The sequence below is a fragment of the Triturus cristatus genome, chromosome 9 (genome assembly GCF_964204655.1).
Source record: "Triturus cristatus chromosome 9, aTriCri1.1, whole genome shotgun sequence".
NCBI classification, from domain to species: Eukaryota; Metazoa; Chordata; class Amphibia; order Caudata; family Salamandridae; genus Triturus; species Triturus cristatus.
In genome coordinates this window covers 228,988,962-229,010,418 of record NC_140592.1, presented here as the reverse complement: position 1 = coordinate 229,010,418, position 21,457 = coordinate 228,988,962, and the positions used below count along the sequence as shown (strand labels likewise).

Sequence of the window (21,457 nt, the reverse complement as noted above, 5' to 3'; positions counted from 1 at the left end):
GTTTGGGCGGCAGTAAGCAAGCCACTCCTCCCCTGACCTGGTTCAGGACAGCCCTCCTGCCCCCGCAACCAAACACTTCTGCCTTCTAGCAGTGCGAGAAGCAGAAACATAAGATGGTATTTATACCATTTTATGTTTCAGCTTCTCGCGCTGCGTGAAAGCAGTGGGGCGACGCTCCTCCTTCTACATGGTGGAGCTGCCACTGATTTTCAGGAGGAAAAGAGTGTTTCAGATTCGTGTAGAGGTGCTCTGAGGCTAATTGGAAGATGAGGTTGTACAAGTAGTTTGACTGAGAAACATATACCTGAGAGAGTACAGGGTCTACTAATGTGCAGAACGCCTTGTGTCAAACAAAGGATGTGAGTTTGGCACCACGGAGGCTGAACAGACCATTTGTGCATGGCAGAGAGTCTTCTCAAGTAGCAGTATGATTGCAATACTCCAGATGACTCACTTCTAGTAGAGTACTAATCGTGCTGGTGGGCAAAGCACTTGAACTGATGATGCACAAATGCAGACAGCTGTGGGATGAAACCCCAAGGATCCTTGCTCGGGCAATCATGATGTCAGTAGTGAAAGAGACGTGAAATGAGACTAACATCAGAGCAGTGGGTAATAGGACATGGTTCATTTCTGTTTTGAAAAAGCTAAGCATTAGGCAGTACATAGCCAATTTGTAACAAAGAACAGTGAGGGAGTCAGCTACTTTGGCACAGAGGTGAAGGGTAAAGGAAAGCACAAGTGTCATTTGTAACAAAATCGTTTTGAGAAACAAAAAGCTTCCAAGCCACATGGAATACTAGGAGGAGGAAAGGACCAAGCCAACACTGAGTGGCATTCCCTGGTGGGGTAGAAGAAAAAGCATCTTTTCATGGAGTGGAATCAGTCTAGCAGAAAGGACGCTAACTAGGTTATTCCTGTGCCTGTATTGCCTTGGGAAGATATGGTAAGTGTGGTGGGCTGAGGTGCTGTGACTGGATTTCAGTTAATGGGCAGGTGCAGACTCAATCAAATGTAGCATGCAAGCGCCCTCCTGACAAGGGTGGTAGATGTTAATTGTGGAGAGGAATTTTATATCAGTAGAGCAGTCGGGAGAGTGGTGAGTTGACAATATATGCCTTTAAGCAAGTGGTGTTGTTGCTAATGTGTAGCTAATTGCTGGAAAACCGGGAAGGGTGGCATGATGTAGACATGAAGATGAATTTTTTGACTAGGGAGCAACGGGATAAGTTGAGTTGCAGGAATGAATTGGAGAGTAGAGGCTGGGGTAATATTTAAGACGCCATGTGGTGGAAAGAGAGCAGGGTGGTGAGATGGAGAGAAGCTTAAATGGAGGGAAACAATAGAAGGGCAACCAAGGATGTGAAGATTGAGATTAGAGGGTCTTAGATAAATGGTGGGGATCAGTCAGAAAAACATGATGGAAGAATTTGTTTGGTCCAGAATCAAAGTGAGGGTGGTGAAAGAGACAATGCACATTGCTAGATATGTGGGATACTGGTCTGTCCCCAGTTTCAGCAGTGAGTGTACATGCTGAACCTCAAGGCAAAATTGGAAGGAGTGTTCCAGGATAGGGCATTTGTAAAGAGATTGAGGTGGTTGAAAGAGTTAACAGCATAAAGGAGATATTAATGAAGATAAATGAGTCAGATGATGAAAACGATAAAGTGAGACTGTCGGTGGAGAGGCTGTGGAAGAAATTAGCAGAGTCCCTGGAAACAGGGTATGGAAAAGTGTGTGGGACCCAGATGAGGATATGAGGGTATATTGAGAAGGGGTCGAGACAACTGGGAGTGTCTGTAGAGGCCAGTCACACAAGTGAGAGGGATTAAAGCAGAAGCATGGTTCTTGGATTACACATGATGAGTAAATCAGATGGGAAATGCATAATGTTGTAAGAGGTCAGGAACAGGAGCACAGCATGCAACGTGTGATGTGGCAGTGAGATACAGAGGCAGAAGGGCTATTAAATGGATATCTGTGTACTATAGGTAACATTTCAAGGGGCATCAGAATGTTCTACTTATAGCATGGTAGGCAAGTGTTAGCCTGCAACACTATTTCTTACATGGTGTCTGGGCTGGAGTACAACTGGGAGACTGTCAGAGTGACTGGGCATCTAAGCTGGGAGTGGCTGATTGACTTAAGGATGGTTCCAATGTGATGTTGAGCAAGGGCTCGCAGCTATGAAGTTAATCACATAGCATCAGTAACTGCTGAATGGTTAATTTGCTAATAACATATCCTAGCAATTACCACTATACACATAAAAGGAAAAATCTTGTCTAATTATATAAAAAGCACCACTCTTACACAGGATACTAAAGGCTTGCAGCAATTCAATTGTGGGATTAAAATCTTTGTCACTTGATATTTCAGCTAAAAAGACTCAATATCTGCCTTCTCAAATCAACCAAAAATGGCTGATATCCTAGACTTTTCGAATGGAATGAATAGACATATTGTGCACAGGTACACATTTTCAAGAAGAATGACTTGTTTACAATTTCAGTCTAGGGTAATTTGTAGCCTTATTTGCAGATGTCATTTTCTAGGCCCACATAAATTGGAGATCCCTTAACAACAACAACAAAACATCATTGGCACAGGCAATAGGTCTCACCTATGCAAGAGCTATTGGCTTTGCCAATGTGTTTTAGCCATGTTGTACACCAGCGTGGCAGCTTTTCAGCATGGCTAAACGTTAGTGACATAGAGGAGAGTGGCATAGAGTGGAATGGCGAAGAGTAGAGTATCGCAAAGTGGAGTGGCATAGAGTGGAGTCATGTGGTGTACAGTGGAGTAGAGTAGGCTGGACTGGTGAAAAGGGCATTGGTGCACAGTGTTAGAGAGTAAAGTGGCATAGTATGCAGTGGCGTATCGTGCAGCGGCATAGAATGCAGTGGTGTACAATGCATCAACGTAGAATGCAGTGACATAGATTAGAGTATTGCATAGTACAGTGCAGTGGCGTAGAGTGTTGTGGTGCAGAGTAGAGTGCACTAGAGTACAGTGGTTTAGAGTTCAGTAGCATAGAGTGGCGCAGAGTAGAGTGGCGTAGAGTAGAGTATAGTACCGTGGAGGCCAGTGGCCTAGAGTGGCGTAGACTGCAGTAGCATATCATTCAGTGGCATACAATGCTGAATCGTAGAATGTAGATTAGAGTGGTGCATAGTAAAGTGCAGTGGAGTAGATTGCAGTGGTGCAGAGTAGAGTGGCATAGAGTGCAAGACCAAACAGTGGTGCAGAGTAGAGTGGCACAGAATGCAGTAGCGTAGAGTGAAGCAGAGTAGAGTGGTGTAGGGTGGTGCAGAGTAGAGTATAGTGGCTTAGAGTGCAGTGACATAGAGTGGAGTGCTGCAGAGTGCAGTGGCGTAGAGTGCAGAAGTGCAGAGTAGGGTGGCGTAGAGTTCAGTGGCAGAGAGTGCGGTGTTGAAGAGTAGAGTGTCGTAGAATGCAGTGTCGTAGAATGCAGTGTTGCAGAGCAGAGAGTCGAAGACTACAGTGACAGAGTAAAGTGGCATAGAGAATAGTGGCATAGACTACAGTGGTGCAGAGTAGTGCGCAGTGGCATAGAATGCAGTGGCATAGAGTGCAGCGGTGTAGAGTAGGATGTTTCATAGTAGAGTGAAGGGGGTAGAGTGGAGTGGTGCACAGTAGAGTGAGGTGATGTAGAGTGGAGTGATGCAGGGTAGAGTGCAGTGGTGTTGAGTACTGTAGCGTACAGTAATGGTGTAAAGTAGTGATGCAGTGGCGTGGAGTGTAGTTGTGCAGAGTAGAGTAGAGTGGTGTACAGTGGATTGGCATAGAGTGCAAAAGCGTAGAGTGGAGTGGTACAGAGTAGAGCGCATTGGCATAGAGTGTATTGGCATAGAGTGCAGAGGCTTAGAGTGAAGTGTTGCAGAGTGGTGCAGAGTGGAGTGACGTAGGGAAGAGTTGTGCATAGTAGAGTGATGCAGAGTGCAGTGGCGTGGAGTGCAGTTGTGCAGAGTAGAGTGGCGTACAGTGGATTGGCATAGAGTGCAGACGCGTAGAGTGGAGTGGTACAGAGTAGAGCGCATTGGCATAGAGTGCATTGGCATAGAGTGCAGAGGCTTAGAGTGAAGTGTTGCAGAGTGGTGCAGAGTGGAGTGACGTAGGGAGGAGTTGTGCATAGTAGAGTGATGCAGAGTGCAGTGGCGTGGAGTGCAGTTGTGCAGAGTAGAGTGGTGTACAGTGGATTGGCATAGAGTGCAGAAGCGTAGAGTGGAGTGGTACAAAGTAGAGCGCATTGGCATACAGTGCCGAGGCTTAGAGTGAAGTGTTGCAGAGTGGTGCAGAGTGGAGTGACGTAGGGTGGAGTTGTGCATAGTAGAGTGGAGTGGTCTGGACTAGAGTGGTGTAGCATGTAGTGGCGAAGAGTGCAGTAGCGAAGAGTAGAGTGGAGTGGTGTAGAGTGCATTGGTATATAGTAGGGTGGAGTAGACTAGAGAGGCGTAGAGTGAAGTGGCATAGAGTGCGTGGCATAGAGTGGAGTAGTGCAGAAGGGAGTAGAATGCAGTGGCGCAGAGTGCAGTGGCATAGTGTAAAATGTAGTGGCGCAGAGTAGAGTGCAGTGTAGTGGCGCAGAGTAGAGTGCAGTGGTGTGGCGCAGAGTGTCGTAGAGTGGAATATGCATGGTGTGGCAGCACACTGTCATTACGGACAACACAGCTTCAATTGAAATCACCATTACATTTACAGACATTCAGTTTCACTGATAAAAGCACACAGTGCACAAACGATAATGTGTGGAAATGTAATCACCTGGTGTATCGTTTTAAAATAGTTATTTCCACCACACTTCATAATTACCCTGAAATTTGCTTCATTTGGGCTTTTCTAGTTCTGAAATATCTGCACAGTTCATTTACAGACATTTAAATTTTATGTGCTAGAAAAACAATTACAGCATACAGCCTTCCTTAAGCACTCCCCCTGAGCCAGCATGATTGTCACACAAATCCTCTCACTTTGAAGTCAGAGACAGAAAAGTAAACACCAAGCTCCCTGAAAGAGAGAGCCCGACATTTGACCTCTGTCTTTGAATACAAAGCAAATGTGACAAGATAAGAACTAGATTCAAAGGCCTGTTAACAGAAATCGAGCACCGGTGGACGAATACAAAATAGGGTACGGGCAAGGGAAGGGATCAACTCAGGCTAAACAGCATAAACCAAATACAGCCAGCAAATTGGAAGCAAGCCACAAAGCCAATGGTAAACAAAAGGTGGAATGCATTCCCAGGGAAGCTTTTGGAATATCCCGAAGATGTCGGTAGCAAACCAGACAGCTATGCTGTCTGGTAGGCTTCAACCTAAAAAGAACCGACCCTTTATTTATTTAAATGCATATTTATATCATATTTATTCATCAGTACCTTTTTGCACTGTTTACTTCAATATGGATTTATCTTCTCCTTATTTATTGATGTTCATGCTCTGATGTATTCGTCTTATAAAACTCAATAAAAAATTTCAACACAAAATAAAAAGAACCGACCCATCTATCCACACATGGATAAATCAAAAGTTCAGTCAAAAACATCGACATATAGATATTAGAGGTGTTTATGTTCTTTTACGCCTGCAGGAATATCTTGTGATCTACTTCGGGAAGGCTTAAATCCATACTAATGGTGTATAAGCACCTGCGCATTATATAATGCCAGACTAATTGGCTACAGTAGCAAATATAACTGAACTTGTTATTTGTGAATCAGCCCCATCTATAAGTTGCAGCTGCTTTAACATATGAGAGGTGCCAGACTAGCGAAAGCAGTTCTCTAAAAAAAGACTGTAAGAATGCTGACTAGTGAAATAAGGATGCTCGACCAGGGGCTGGACTACATCGAAGCACTAGTGATGAGAAACTTTCAACCAGCATTTTCTCACACCGTCTGGTGCAGAACGTCCTTTCCGGACTAGTCACTTGATGCTTTTGCTCCGTCTGCTACTTGAAAGACGGTGATACATTGCTTCAGCACTCGTGCAATGATCACCCAACACCAGTGTTATCTGGTCACAGATGTTTGAAAAATTACAAGACCATTCCTCTGACAAATGCAAAATGATTATATGAAAAATAAAAGCACTTGCCATCGTTCGAAGTTAGATTACTGATCAAAATATTTAAGAATGGCTACTCATTGCAGTTTGAACTGCAGGAACAGGCCAGCTATGGCTTCAAGACTGATCACACTTTTGAGGGTCTCCATACAGGTCCTTGGTATCAAACCTATTATGTTCACTCACAAATAGAATCATGCATTTATCAACTTTTTGACAAATTAACTGCCCACAAACTTGCCCCAAAATTACAGTGTGTGTGAGGTAACTGCTTCACCGGCAGAGGGCAGGACAGCATGTCAATTTGGAAGTGTTGTGTTGATTAGTTAGATTAGTTTCATAGATTTCCTAGACTGCATCGTTCTCCACAAACGGTACTTTTGCACTGAAGATCCATAGTGAAGCTAAGAAGGAAAGACCGGACTCAACAGTATCCAGGGAAAGTGTGTCTTTAGCCTTTTCCTAAAGGAGAATTGGGCAGAGATTTGCCAGATATCCAGAAGCAATGCGTTGAAAGGAGCATTTATGGAATGTTTAAGTCACAACAGAAGGGTGATTCCAATGACTGCCTGATGAAGACACAGTGGCCCGTTGAAATTCCCAGAATTAATGGCATTGTAATGATCCAGCAGAGATACAGCAACGGCTAGACCAGCATATTTATGGACAAGGGGGGATCCAGATATTTGAATATCTTTTTAAGGGGCTTCTGATCTAATCAATAAGACTAAATGACCAAAGTAACCTGTGTGAGAAACAGTAGGACTTATCCAGGAGTACCTAAAGATATTTTACTAATGAGTCTGGAATGGCACATTATAGCTCTTGTCCACAGGCCAAAAAAACTGCAAGACTAGGAGATGGGCATTGGAGCTGAAGAGGTGCACCATTTCAGTGACGTAACATTAGCACCCGCAGCCCGGGCGGTTCGGGGGGGGTCCCTCTACCCCAAGCCTGAGAGCTCCTGAATGGGACCACCCTCCAGGAACTTTAAAGGGCGCCCCTCAAGTTCTGTTATGCCACTGCACTACAGTGTTTCAAAGTTTAATTTAAAATGATTGCTAGTCACCCACTGATCGACTCGTCTATTGATCGACTGCCTGCATGCAATCTGCAAAGGCAGGATAGGTAGCTTCAGAGCCCTTCAATTTAAGTACAACTTGCAGAGACAACCATGGAGTCTCCAGGGTAGTGAAGGAACTGCTTTTCCAGCAAATGCTGCAAGACTAATCCAGATATAACCCAACATTTTCGGGTCTGTTATATTCCTCTGCTTGTTTTAGCTCTATGTAATTTTGGCAGAGTCTAGTCACTGATAGGTGGTCAGAGAGCACACTGTAGCCCAGATGTGTTAAACTTCTGTGTGCGCCCTTGTGCAACACAATGGAGAGTGACAATGCCAATAAATTCTTGCTTGCAAAATCATATTTGTGATGGAAACTGATGCAAATGCAGGATGAAACAGCAATGCAGCACACACGGCGCAACCCATGATAATACATGTAAAGTGATTGTAACAACAGGAACAACTCAAACAGCGGTAGGAGTCAACGACAGCCTCATCAACTAAAGTAGAGTAACCTGGCTTCCTTCGGAATTCTAGTGTCAAATGAATCCACAGGCAAGCTAAATATTACATGTTATTTCCATACGTAACGTGTAATTTCTGTGAAATATCACAAATGTCATGGCAAATACTTGGGTGGTAGTCTACGTAAAGTAATTTGCAACTGACTCACATTTATGCTATGACGTGACCAATTAGTATCACGCTAACACAGCATTTTTAGCATGAGCACAGCTGATGGCCTTATCTGTGTGATTCTTAATAAATACTGAGCTGTGCAATTTTCTTCCTTTCTCTAAAAGCATAGCTGTATATTTTCATGGAGCATCTCGCTGCTCAATTTTGAGCAACTCTGGGCCTGTGAAACTCTGAGCAAGGTCCAAAGGCAGGGGTCAAACACATAAGGCCACTGAAGGTTGCAACCATGCCACAGGAATGCAATGCAAGAGATAAGGTAGGCTGAAGACATTTTTCTTGGTGACTCCATGCATTTTCATTGCTAGGGCGATACAAATATGACCAAAGTAGTTCTAACGTAACATCAAAAGTGACATCAGTTGTGCAGAGTAGAGTGGCGTACAGTGGATTGGCATAGAGTGCAGACGCGTAGAGTGGAGTGGTACAGAGTAGAGCGCATTGGCATAGAGTGCATTGGCATAGAGTGCAGAGGCTTAGAGTGAAGTGTTGCAGAGTGGTGCAGAGTGGAGTGACGTAGGGTGGAGTTGTGCATAGTAGAGTGGAGTGGTCTGGACTAGAGTGGTGTAGCATGTAGTGGCGAAGAGTGCAGTAGCGAAGAGTAGAGTGGAGTGGTGTAGAGTGCATTGGTATATAGTAGGGTGGAGTAGACTAGAGAGGCGTAGAGTGAAGTGGCATAGAGTGCGTGGCATAGAGTGGAGTAGTGCAGAAGGGAGTAGAATGCAGTGGCGCAGAGTGCAGTGGCATAGTGTAAAATGTAGTGGCGCAGAGTAGAGTGCAGTGTAGTGGCGCAGAGTAGAGTGCAGTGGTGTGGCGCAGAGTGTCGTAGAGTGGAATATGCATGGTGTGGCAGCACACTGTCATTACGGACAACACAGCTTCAATTGAAATCACCATTACATTTACAGACATTCAGTTTCACTGATAAAAGCACACAGTGCACAAACGATAATGTGTGGAAATGTAATCACCTGGTGTATCGTTTTAAAATAGTTATTTCCACCACACTTCATAATTACCCTGAAATTTGCTTCATTTGGGCTTTTCTAGTTCTGAAATATCTGCACAGTTCATTTACAGACATTTAAATTTTATGTGCTAGAAAAACAATTACAGCATACAGCCTTCCTTAAGCACTCCCCCTGAGCCAGCATGATTGTCACACAAATCCTCTCACTTTGAAGTCAGAGACAGAAAAGTAAACACCAAGCTCCCTGAAAGAGAGAGCCCGACATTTGACCTCTGTCTTTGAATACAAAGCAAATGTGACAAGATAAGAACTAGATTCAAAGGCCTGTTAACAGAAATCGAGCACCGGTGGACGAATACAAAATAGGGTACGGGCAAGGGAAGGGATCAACTCAGGCTAAACAGCATAAACCAAATACAGCCAGCAAATTGGAAGCAAGCCACAAAGCCAATGGTAAACAAAAGGTGGAATGCATTCCCAGGAAAGCTTTTGGAATATCCCGAAGATGTCGGTAGCAAACCAGACAGCTATGCTGTCTGGTAGGCTTCAACCTAAAAAGAACCGACCCTTTATTTATTTAAATGCATATTTATATCATATTTATTCATCAGTACCTTTTTGCACTGTTTACTTCAATATGGATTTATCTTCTCCTTATTTATTGATGTTCATGCTCTGATGTATTCGTCTTATAAAACTCAATAAAAAATTTCAACACAAAATAAAAAGAACCGACCCATCTATCCACACATGGATAAATCAAAAGTTCAGTCAAAAACATCGACATATAGATATTAGAGGTGTTTATGTTCTTTTACGCCTGCAGGAATATCTTGTGATCTACTTCGGGAAGGCTTAAATCCATACTAATGGTGTATAAGCACCTGCGCATTATATAATGCCAGACTAATTGGCTACAGTAGCAAATATAACTGAACTTGTTATTTGTGAATCAGCCCCATCTATAAGTTGCAGCTGCTTTAACATATGAGAGGTGCCAGACTAGCGAAAGCAGTTCTCTAAAAAAAGACTGTAAGAATGCTGACTAGTGAAATAAGGATGCTCGACCAGGGGCTGGACTACATCGAAGCACTAGTGATGAGAAACTTTCAACCAGCATTTTCTCACACCGTCTGGTGCAGAACGTCCTTTCCGGACTAGTCACTTGATGCTTTTGCTCCGTCTGCTACTTGAAAGACGGTGATACATTGCTTCAGCACTCGTGCAATGATCACCCAACACCAGTGTTATCTGGTCACAGATGTTTGAAAAATTACAAGACCATTCCTCTGACAAATGCAAAATGATTATATGAAAAATAAAAGCACTTGCCATCGTTCGAAGTTAGATTACTGATCAAAATATTTAAGAATGGCTACTCATTGCAGTTTGAACTGCAGGAACAGGCCAGCTATGGCTTCAAGACTGATCACACTTTTGAGGGTCTCCATACAGGTCCTTGGTATCAAACCTATTATGTTCACTCACAAATAGAATCATGCATTTATCAACTTTTTGACAAATTAACTGCCCACAAACTTGCCCCAAAATTACAGTGTGTGTGAGGTAACTGCTTCACCGGCAGAGGGCAGGACAGCATGTCAATTTGGAAGTGTTGTGTTGATTAGTTAGATTAGTTTCATAGATTTCCTAGACTGCATCGTTCTCCACAAACGGTACTTTTGCACTGAAGATCCATAGTGAAGCTAAGAAGGAAAGACCGGACTCAACAGTATCCAGGGAAAGTGTGTCTTTAGCCTTTTCCTAAAGGAGAATTGGGCAGAGATTTGCCAGATATCCAGAAGCAATGCGTTGAAAGGAGCATTTATGGAATGTTTAAGTCACAACAGAAGGGTGATTCCAATGACTGCCTGATGAAGACACAGTGGCCCGTTGAAATTCCCAGAATTAATGGCATTGTAATGATCCAGCAGAGATACAGCAACGGCTAGACCAGCATATTTATGGACAAGGGGGGATCCAGATATTTGAATATCTTTTTAAGGGGCTTCTGATCTAATCAATAAGACTAAATGACCAAAGTAACCTGTGTGAGAAACAGTAGGACTTATCCAGGAGCACCTAAAGATATTTTACTAATGAGTCTGGAATGGCACATTATAGCTCTTGTCCACAGGCCAAAAAAACTGCAAGACTAGGAGATGGGCATTGGAGCTGAAGAGGTGCACCATTTCAGTGACGTAACATTAGCACCCGCAGCCCGGGCGGTTCGGGGGGGGTCCCTCTACCCCAAGCCTGAGAGCTCCTGAATGGGACCACCCTCCAGGAACTTTAAAGGGCGCCCCTCAAGTTCTGTTATGCCACTGCACTACAGTGTTTCAAAGTTTAATTTAAAATGATTGCTAGTCACCCACTGATCGACTCGTCTATTGATCGACTGCCTGCATGCAATCTGCAAAGGCAGGATAGGTAGCTTCAGAGCCCTTCAATTTAAGTACAACTTGCAGAGACAACCATGGAGTCTCCAGGGTAGTGAAGGAACTGCTTTTCCAGCAAATGCTGCAAGACTAATCCAGATATAACCCAACATTTTCGGGTCTGTTATATTCCTCTGCTTGTTTTAGCTCTATGTAATTTTGGCAGAGTCTAGTCACTGATAGGTGGTCAGAGAGCACACTGTAGCCCAGATGTGTTAAACTTCTGTGTGCGCCCTTGTGCAACACAATGGAGAGTGACAATGCCAATAAATTCTTGCTTGCAAAATCATATTTGTGATGGAAACTGATGCAAATGCAGGATGAAACAGCAATGCAGCACACACGGCGCAACCCATGATAATACATGTAAAGTGATTGTAACAACAGGAACAACTCAAACAGCGGTAGGAGTCAACGACAGCCTCATCAACTAAAGTAGAGTAACCTGGCTTCCTTCGGAATTCTAGTGTCAAATGAATCCACAGGCAAGCTAAATATTACATGTTATTTCCATACGTAACGTGTAATTTCTGTGAAATATCACAAATGTCATGGCAAATACTTGGGTGGTAGTCTACGTAAAGTAATTTGCAACTGACTCACATTTATGCTATGACGTGACCAATTAGTATCACGCTAACACAGCATTTTTAGCATGAGCACAGCTGATGGCCTTATCTGTGTGATTCTTAATAAATACTGAGCTGTGCAATTTTCTTCCTTTCTCTAAAAGCATAGCTGTATATTTTCATGGAGCATCTCGCTGCTCAATTTTGAGCAACTCTGGGCCTGTGAAACTCTGAGCAAGGTCCAAAGGCAGGGGTCAAACACATAAGGCCACTGAAGGTTGCAACCATGCCACAGGAATGCAATGCAAGAGATAAGGTAGGCTGAAGACATTTTTCTTGGTGACTCCATGCATTTTCATTGCTAGGGCGATACAAATATGACCAAAGTAGTTCTAACGTAACATCAAAAGTGACTTTAGTCCCTAAGAGAGAAAAGAAGCTGTATGCTGGGATCATGACTAACTCGAGTGAGGTGTCAACGCGCTGTCCATATTGGACCATTGAATGGAGTCAGGAGAACCGGTGCTTCTATGGGCACCTGTGACTTTGTGCCTCTGAAGACACCCAGCTTTTTATTTGGGCACCGGGGCACAATAGAAAATACAAGGACAATCAAAGCCATTTTCACTCTGCATTTTGATCTGTGCAGTCATTCCTTTATTTGAAACAAGTATTGTTAAAGTCTGTTGACTGGTAGTCAATTTGCTTTGTCAATGCTTGTTTTACCTTACCATGGTTTTTACAAAAATGTTGCGGAAGATGCGGGCCGGCATCAGTCTAAAAGAGAAAACATTAGCTAGAAGTAAAAAAATGTTTTTGGTCTCTAAAAGCACACATTGTGGTAGTTTAGGGCACTTAAATCATCTTCTTAGAGTGTGAGTGTGCTCCTTCTGAAGGGGCAGAATGGTATCAGTGAAAGGGAGATTTGCCAATGGCGGAAGTGGGCTGACTCATTGACCCATCCTATATGCGTTAGTGGGTGGAAGATAAATGTGAATGACACAATACCAGACTAATGGATAAAGAGGGCTGACTGAAAGCCTAAATAAGTATAATACCTATAACATTTTAGTAAAATGAAAAGGCCTTGGCTAACGTCAAGCCTAAACAAGCATTGCCAATGCTGATATGTCTGGCTTTAAAGTAATGTTGTATGGAAATGTGAAGTGTTACAAGTACATAGCATGACAATGGGTATTTATGTGGAAGCAAGAACTGTAGAATAATATCAGTGTAGGTTAAAAGGTAAAGTGACAAATGTACTGTCACGCTAGCCCTAAAATTCTATATATGTTAATGACTGCCCCCCTTCCATATGTGCTGCAGCCAGAGAACAACTCCATATAAAATCACTTTTACAGCATTACATTGTCATCTGTGTGCCCCTGAAAGTTCAAGCTCAGTCAGCTGGATAAATAAACAATTGCTCACAGCTGTGTGAAGGGAAAGCTCTTTCTTTGCTTCTGCCCAATCAAAAGATGTACTCCTGGCTCCTAACATGTCGGAGGAGCCAAAGTCCCTCACCTGGTGGGTCTCACATAATTGTCTGGTGCCAGCTGCACTATCAAGCCATACTATAAAACGGGTGATTCGAGTGCATGGTTTCCAGGGCCAATCCTTATTTTCATACCACACATATAAGCTTGTGTGGCATAATAAAGTTAATATAGTAAGTGAAACTTTCAGATCCTGAAGCAGTCCTATTTCTAAACTAAAATAATCGCTGCACTATTCGCTGAAGAGTAGTTACCAGACCAATCAAAGTTAAAATTGCATTTATATCTTTAATAAGGTCCAATAACACAGTAAACAAAGTAAACATAAGCTAGGTGGTTTCTGCTCAGAGTGCCCAGATTATGTCTAACATGATTATATTCTAGGACATTTAACCCTTTTACAGAGAAAATGTGACTTAAAAGAGCAAGGCAGATATTTAGAGTTCAGCGCCAAAATTATATACCCAGATATATACTCTAAATAGGGATTATGGGACACCCACCAGTTTCTGATAAATGTCCCACATTAGCCAAACCGAACATAAACTCCAAAGTCGCTATAAGGGTGGACCGAGCTCTCTAGAGGCTGAGCAGCACAGCTATCCTCTTACACGACAAGACTGCTAGACAATATATTGTCTGTGTTGTACCTGCTGCTTATACACCACCACCAGATGCATGTGCACAGTAGCACAGACAAAAAGACTAGCTACATAATCCAATAGAGAAAGAGGTTGGGTGGCATATAATTGATGAAATCCCTAGTCTCAGTATGATATAGTATGCAGTGTAATTCAAAGGGTATAAAAAGAGGGGATGCCAAAAATATACAACTTGAAATGCCACTAAAATTAAAGAAAAGTGATAAAGAGTGGTTTTTAATTTGAAGATGCTTATTAAACTCATTTGGGATTCGAAAATGAGTTATAATTACATCTCCACTCTCTGTCCATATGGAACAGAACAGTCAGACGACTGATCAAGAAGGTGCCTTATGCACCGGAGGCAGATATCTGGGGTATGCCCCAGTTCTCTCAAATAGAACAGGATATGTCTGTTGGAAGGTGGAAAGAGGGGGGCTGTCTAATGCTTGCAGATCTCTACCCAGAGAATAGGTTCATTACCTACCAAGACACAGTCACTACATTTGCACTAGGGACGGGTTAATTTTTACAATATGCTAAAATAGCGGCCACGGCTCGCCGCCTTTGGCCAATGTTCCCAGAAGCCCCTGACCCTACACGAACATTGGTCGTTCTGATTGCAATGGCGGGTGGGCGAAAACTTGTCTCTCATTTATATAGGGCGCTCAGAGAAGATAAAACGGTTAAGCCCCCTGAACATTGAGGGAAAATGGCAAGCGCTCCGCGCGATCACGAGATCTCGACAACAGACTGGGGGGAAGATCCATGAAAATGTCCGGAAAGTTTCACTCTGTAATTGGTTTTAAACAAATACAATATCGCACATATGTCCTATCTCTCGCCCAAGAGGCTACATGCCATTAATCCATCCAGAGACCTCAAATTCCCCTGTTGCCAGGATGCCCCAGCCGACTTTATCCATGTGGTATGGCAGTGCCAAGTAATACACAGATTTTGGGTAGAGATCCTAGAACAACTGAACTGAATCACGGGTTTGGGCAATAACCCTAGAGCTACACACTTGCCTTCTTGGTTTGATCCCCAAGAATCCCAAACGTAAAACTACCAGACGGTTCCTGATACTGGGTCTTACGGTAGCCAAGAGAAGGATAGCGATCCACTGGTTATCCCCTCAGGGCCCGCAGTTGGAAACATGGAAGAAGGATCTTAAAGAATGGGCAATGGTTGAAGAAACCCATATGAGAAAAACAAGACGGGATGATAGGCTTACGGAGGTCCTGCTGGCGTGGGGGGCAATGAAACAAGAGATACAAGAAATAGGAGAGGTAATGTCACAGGCCCCAACTACCGGGGGAGGACAATTAGGCACCTGACCATAGTCAGAACAGCGAGGTAACAGCCACATAACAAATTGGGACCGAGTTGGAGATAGGATATCATTGAGCGACACCGGTTAGTTAAGGGGGGGGGGTCAAAGAGTTCTTAAGTTCATTAAACACTGTATTTTAATTCAAAATTGATTTCACTCAGGATAAAAGAGGGAACGGGTAAGAGACGAAAGGAAGGAAACAATAACAACAAAAAAATGAAAATGTCGGCGTTAGTCATCTCATCATGTATTAGTAGATCCATGTAGTGATACCATGTATAACTGCTGTAATATGTACACTGTTTGTTATAATGGATATTAATACTAATAAAATAAATATTAAAAAAAACATTCAAATGTAAGATTTGTTGGGACTAGCTTTATGATTTATTTAAAAGTAGTATGGTCAAATTAAAAGGTATTCTCTTTTTGTGGGTTAAGGATAGGCTTTTGAATTGATGGGTGCCACAGCCATTTATCAACAAGAAGATGCCACTTGAAATGTATTTTGGGGCCCAAGCCTTCTTCCTATGTGGACTTCAGACATTCTACTTCTTCGAGATCTACACTGGATGCCCACAGCACTCATATCTCCTTTGAGGCTCCTTGGATCGAATACCAGGCTGCGCATGCACTTTTCCAGGGTTTCCATAATGTAAATTTACCACCTATCTTCCTAGAAGGTAACACGGATGAAGAACTGTACCACTCCTAATCATTTCCAAATTTTTGAAAATCCCACCTCATAGGAGCCTCCATTCAGAAAAGCAAACAAAGCTCAAATAAGAAAAACTCTGCAAAATCACCTGGATATGACCTAAAGATGGTCCAGTTATGTCCTCTTGAATAAATCCTTTATTCCTTCTACAGATTTCTGTAACAAGCCATGAACACGTTGTCCACTCTTTCACCTAGAAACGCAACACCACCAGCAAAGTCCTAAACCTGTCATAACTGATAATCAATCTACAATTCAATGTCTACTAGAGGAGTATGTATGGCTCCTGCAATACTCTATGAGCATTGCACTTCCTGCTTCACTGACTAGTCTAGATGACCGAATCACCTCTGTGACAATCACACATAACACTAAACGCTTCACACCTACGGCACACAATACAATATGCATAGCAATGACTGACTTCAGACAAAATCCTCAAAGTACTTTGGGGTGATGTTAGGGATAGTGTGTCAAAGTAATGGTAGATTGAAAAGATGATACATGAGTAATGCCAGGTGTAAATAATGGTGGTCACAGTAATGACCTGACCAGGAAATCAGCCTTTTCTGCTTGGTCATATCGGACTGTTCACCGTTTGCTGGACCATTATGGCGTTTAGAATGGTGTGCACTTTACCAACTGCTAACCAGTAGTAAAGTGTCCGTGTTCCTAATTGGCGTATTTAACATGCTTATAAGTCCCAGGTACATGGCATGACTTTGTAAGTGTCCCTAGGGCCTAGAAGTTACATGGCACTAGTGGACTGCAGCATCTATTGTGCCATCCACTATAGCGGCACCAGTGACGGAATACAAAATGATGCGAGGGACTGCATTACACCCCTGAGTGGCAGTGCAAACATTGCTTCAGGCCTACAATGGTAACTGGTATTTAAAAGTAGGACATGTAGAAACTTAGCGTTAACACGTCCGTACAGTGAATAGAGCCCAAAAGCTATTTTTCACAGTGAGAGGCCTAGCTGTCCTGTATAGAAAACCAGAGTAAAGATTAAAATCCTACTACTGTATCTCGGAAATGGGACTAGCTAGAAAATAATAATAAAAAAACTATTTTAATAGTTAATAAAAATCCAATTCAATGGTAACGTCTGATTTTTAATAAATATCATGGAAAATAAGCTTTTAGAAAATTATCTTCTATCTTTACCCTGCCTGAAGTTACTGGATGCTAATTACCATTTGCATTTGCTCTCAAACTTCTCTCAGCCTATTCAAATTAGCATTTGAGTAGGTGTGAAATTCCTCCCATGAGCAACACAAGAGCACTTGTGAATGACAGGGCGACAATGGGCAGGGATTACATCTTTGAGAGCAGAAGCTGGTAGGGGCCTGTAAACCTCCTTTTTGACAGTGTCTCAAATCCTGCTTGACAGGTCTGCTGGGATTACATAAAACACTGCAGTCGTACTTGAAAAGAAGGAAACAGGCTGCCAAGACAATGCTTGTGTATCCACTGTCTGGTTGCTGGAAGCCCTGCTTTTGTCCTACCAGACTTATGCCTCTGGACTTATTGTGAGAACAATGGCTGCTTCAACATAATGTTATTGTACGTCATGGGAGGACATTAGAATTACCATAGTACACTTCCCACATTCACCTAACCCTCAGAGTCCATGTTTAGTGTGGCTGAAAACTTTTGGTATCTTGAAAAGGGCCAAAGTTTGTAGGGTTGCCCCCAGGAACGTTTACCCCATTGGTTAGGGCATGCCCAGGAGCTATTCCCACTCACAAAGTAGTGCCAGGCAGAAATGTGGCACCACCAGGCACCCACTTCAGAACACAGAAAGATCTGAGGAAGAACAGAAGAGGACTGGACCTCCTGTAAGTGACCTCAGTGGAGCTATGAAGGACTGGACTTGCTCCCTCATATACACAGGACAAAGAAGAAGACTCCAAGAGTCATAAGGCTGACCTTCCTCCTCTTCAATCTACAGGGATATAAGATACAAGAGGCCTTTCCTGCAAATGCCCAGCAGACCGGTGGCAACGGGACTGAACCCTGCTGTTGGCCTATTCTGACATGCTGTGAGTCTCTAAGTGCCTCACCTGATGTTCTGGGGGCTTAAAAAGTGTACTCTTTTGGGACTTAAAGGACTAACAGCCTAATTTAGATCTTGGCGGATGGGTTATCCCATCTGCCGAATTATAAATCCTGTAGGATATAATAGGATTTATATTTCGGTGGATGGGATATCAGGCCGTAAGTCAGAAGATAAAATCTTTGACCAGGACGAAAATGTGTGGTATTTCCAACCCACGTTCCACAGCGGCCAGCCTCAAATAGCACCTAGGCCCCAGTGTACTGCAACCATTGACTATTATAGGCACTTTGTGCTTTTTGATGCTATTTTTACTTAAAACTTAAAAAATTAATATCTCCAGTTCCCCTTATTGTTTTTTGTCATTTTGTTTATTACATTTTACAATATTTTTCTAATTCAGTCTGGTATTTTTATTGTTTTACATAATGACTTTATTTCTGTTTTGTGACTGCAAAAATACTTGTTGTCCTAATTTACATCTATCTGCTCTATGCCATAGCTACCTGATGTTTGCTCACTTTAATTTAGTGATTTTGAGAGTTAATCCTGACAAGGATTGTAATTATTTCCTGAGGTGGGTAGTCACCCATCCCAATTAATAATCCAATTTCTTACAACATACATCTCCTTGGGAGAATCTGCAGGAGTTTGAGTATGTGAATGCATGTCGCAAGTTGAGGGAAGTTATAGACATGGGTGCAGTTAAGTAGAGAACCAGCCTGGGTTCACCATGGCACCCAGTCAAAATACTAAGGGGTTTGTTTCCGACGGTAGAGGAATGATTTCTTGTGTCCTCTGCAGATACCCCACAAGCTGTGGCAAAAACAGTACTGCTGATGCCCAGAGGGACCAATAAGATGACTGAGATGTGATTGACCTCGCGGATCCCAAAATCAATTGCATTTTGTCTGAAATGTTCCCATGATTGCAAGCTTTAGAATACATAAAAAACACAAGACAGTAGTATGAAACTAATGGATGTGAAAGTTGTGAACAGCTGCATGATCAGCTAGTAGAGGACTGTTAGTTTTAGTTGCATTACGCCAATTAGCAATGGACACAGTCAAATGAATGCATGTTTATGGAAGTAGGTGATCTTTTGAGGCTTGCCTAAGTATTAACAGGTATATGTTTGTATGACTACTTAGTCTGGGTTCTAGTTCAGTGATTGGATCAGGTTCATGCAGGGTAAGTGTATGTATGTCATCCCTACAGCAGAGCATGCGAGTGTTTATTTTGGTGAACATGTAATCATTCAGAGGGTGCAGGATTTAGTGCCCCAATGGGTGGGAAGGGCATTGTTGCCTTGCTGGTGTGAAAGAGCAGAGCCTGGTGTGTCTGACAAACACTATAGGAACCTAACTGGTTTCATGCCGGCAGAGGAGTCGCTGTGGTGAGCGAGATGTCCAAACGTTCTTGAGAAATTAATTCACAAAGAAAAAGTACTAGTGTGTGTCAGCAGTAAACCATCACACAGGGTAGACCCTGTTGCTGGGGCGTGGCTTGGCAGCCGACGGGCATGGACGCGTGAGCAACGACCTCCGCATCCAGCCCAGCCGAAATTCTGCACAGATTGTCGCCCCGGCGCTCCGTGAATCCCGGAGGGCCCCCCGCCTGGTCCTGACCCTGGGAGCGGAACGGCGGAGTGGAGCGCGGCGCCGAGAGCTGGCGCCGCGACTGGAATCGCGGCGGAGGCGGGCCGCCGCCGGCCATTTTGGGCGGCCTGTGCGGGGACGTGCAGCCGCGGCCCACAGTGAGTTGGGAGCCGACCGGAAGTGAGGCGTGCCCGGCAGAGGAACCCGGAAGTGGCGGTCCCGCCGTAGTGGAAAGCAGAGCGGGGGGGGAGTCCGGCTGATGAGAGAGGCTTGGTGCTTGGAGCCCCTCCGCAGCCTGAACTAGCGGCTGTGGATGCACGGTGGAGGAGCAGCGACCCGGAGGGCGGCGTGAGGCCTGTGGTGGGGGCGGCGGCCCCGGAGTCGGAGTGGAGGCAGGGGGCCCGGAGGCACTGGCTGGCGGACGGGGGGCCGAGAGGTGGACGGCCGGCTCCGCGGGAGCCCCAGAGGTGGTGACCTGGCTGACCCTGGGTGGCAGGCCTGAAGGAACTGCTGGAGGACGGTGCCTGCTCTGGCGACGCAGCCTCCGAGCGACCCGGTGGACAGCGGTGGGGTCGGCTACTGTTAAAGTACACGGCGGGGAGGACGGCCTTCGGAGAGCGGTGAGGGTCCTCCTCACCAGGGCGCCCTGTGGAGAGCGGCAGGAGAACGCCGGCGTCATCATCGTTCGGAGGCAGGGGCGCGTAGGGCCCTGCGGCCGGTGAGGGGTGAGTCGGGGCCCCGTGGTAGCCACTGCTTCCGGGAGCGGGCCTGGAGGCCGATTGCTTTGTGACTCCCTGGTGTACGTCCTTGCCTGGAGCAAGGGCAAACCGAGACCCAGGCTGGGAGGGAACCCGGCGGACCTATTTGGGAGATTCCGCCGGTGGCCGAGATGGCGGAACGAGTGAAGACTCCGCGGCGGGCCTCCAGCAACGGCAGATGGACCAAATCCTGCAGGCCATAGCGGGCACGAGAACTGCGTTGCAGATTGATATCGCACAGGTGTCTTCGGATCTGGGACTGCTTCGGGCGGACCATAGGAAGCTGGTGGACAGGGTCAAGCAAACGGAGGACAGGTTGGACTTGGTGGCACCAGCGCAGAAAGCATCGGAGGGTCAGACGGCGGATCTTCTACGGAAGGTGTTGATTCTGGTGAAGAGGGCCGGGATGCCGAAGGGCGCAACCGCCGCAATAACATTCGCGTGGTGGGGCTGCCCGAAAAGATTGAAGGGGGAGATATGCTGACCTTTCTGGAGACCTGGCTAAAAGAGGTGATGGCGCCCGAGGGGCTCACGCGGTTTTATACCTTGGAGAGGGCGCATAGGGTTCCGGCTCGACCCCCGGATCCGGGCCGCCCTCTCCGGCCGGTGGTGGCCCACCTGTTGCACTACAGGGATCGCGATATTATTCTTCAGAAGGCTAGAACTCTGGGTCCCTACCAAGTGGAGAATGTTCCGGTCTCTATTTACCCGGACTACCCCATGGAAGTCCAGCGCAGACGCTCCTCGTTCCAGGCAGTGAAGTAGGCGCTACGGGACGAGGGGCTGCAGTACTCATTGTTGTTCCCGGCCCGCCTCCGAGTTGTGCTGGACGGTACGACATCCTTCTTCAATGACCCCGCAGCAGCCTGGAGTTGGCTGGAATCGGTCCGGACTGGCGCGGCGGCGCATGCTGATGGAGAGGGGCCGCCGGGTACCCTGGTGAAGGCCCGTCGCAGCAGACACACTAAGGTACGGACAGCAGGGGTCCGCTCGCCGTGAGCATCCCAGACGGTGCTGGAACGGCGG

General features: G+C 44.9%; 1 protein-coding gene across 1 annotated transcript in view; it reads right to left on the bottom strand.

The window, feature by feature from the left end:
- Window positions 1-21,457, bottom strand: part of ARL6IP5 (ARF like GTPase 6 interacting protein 5) — a 154,568-nt gene that overhangs the window by 110,248 nt on the left and 22,863 nt on the right. The window lies entirely within an intron of this gene.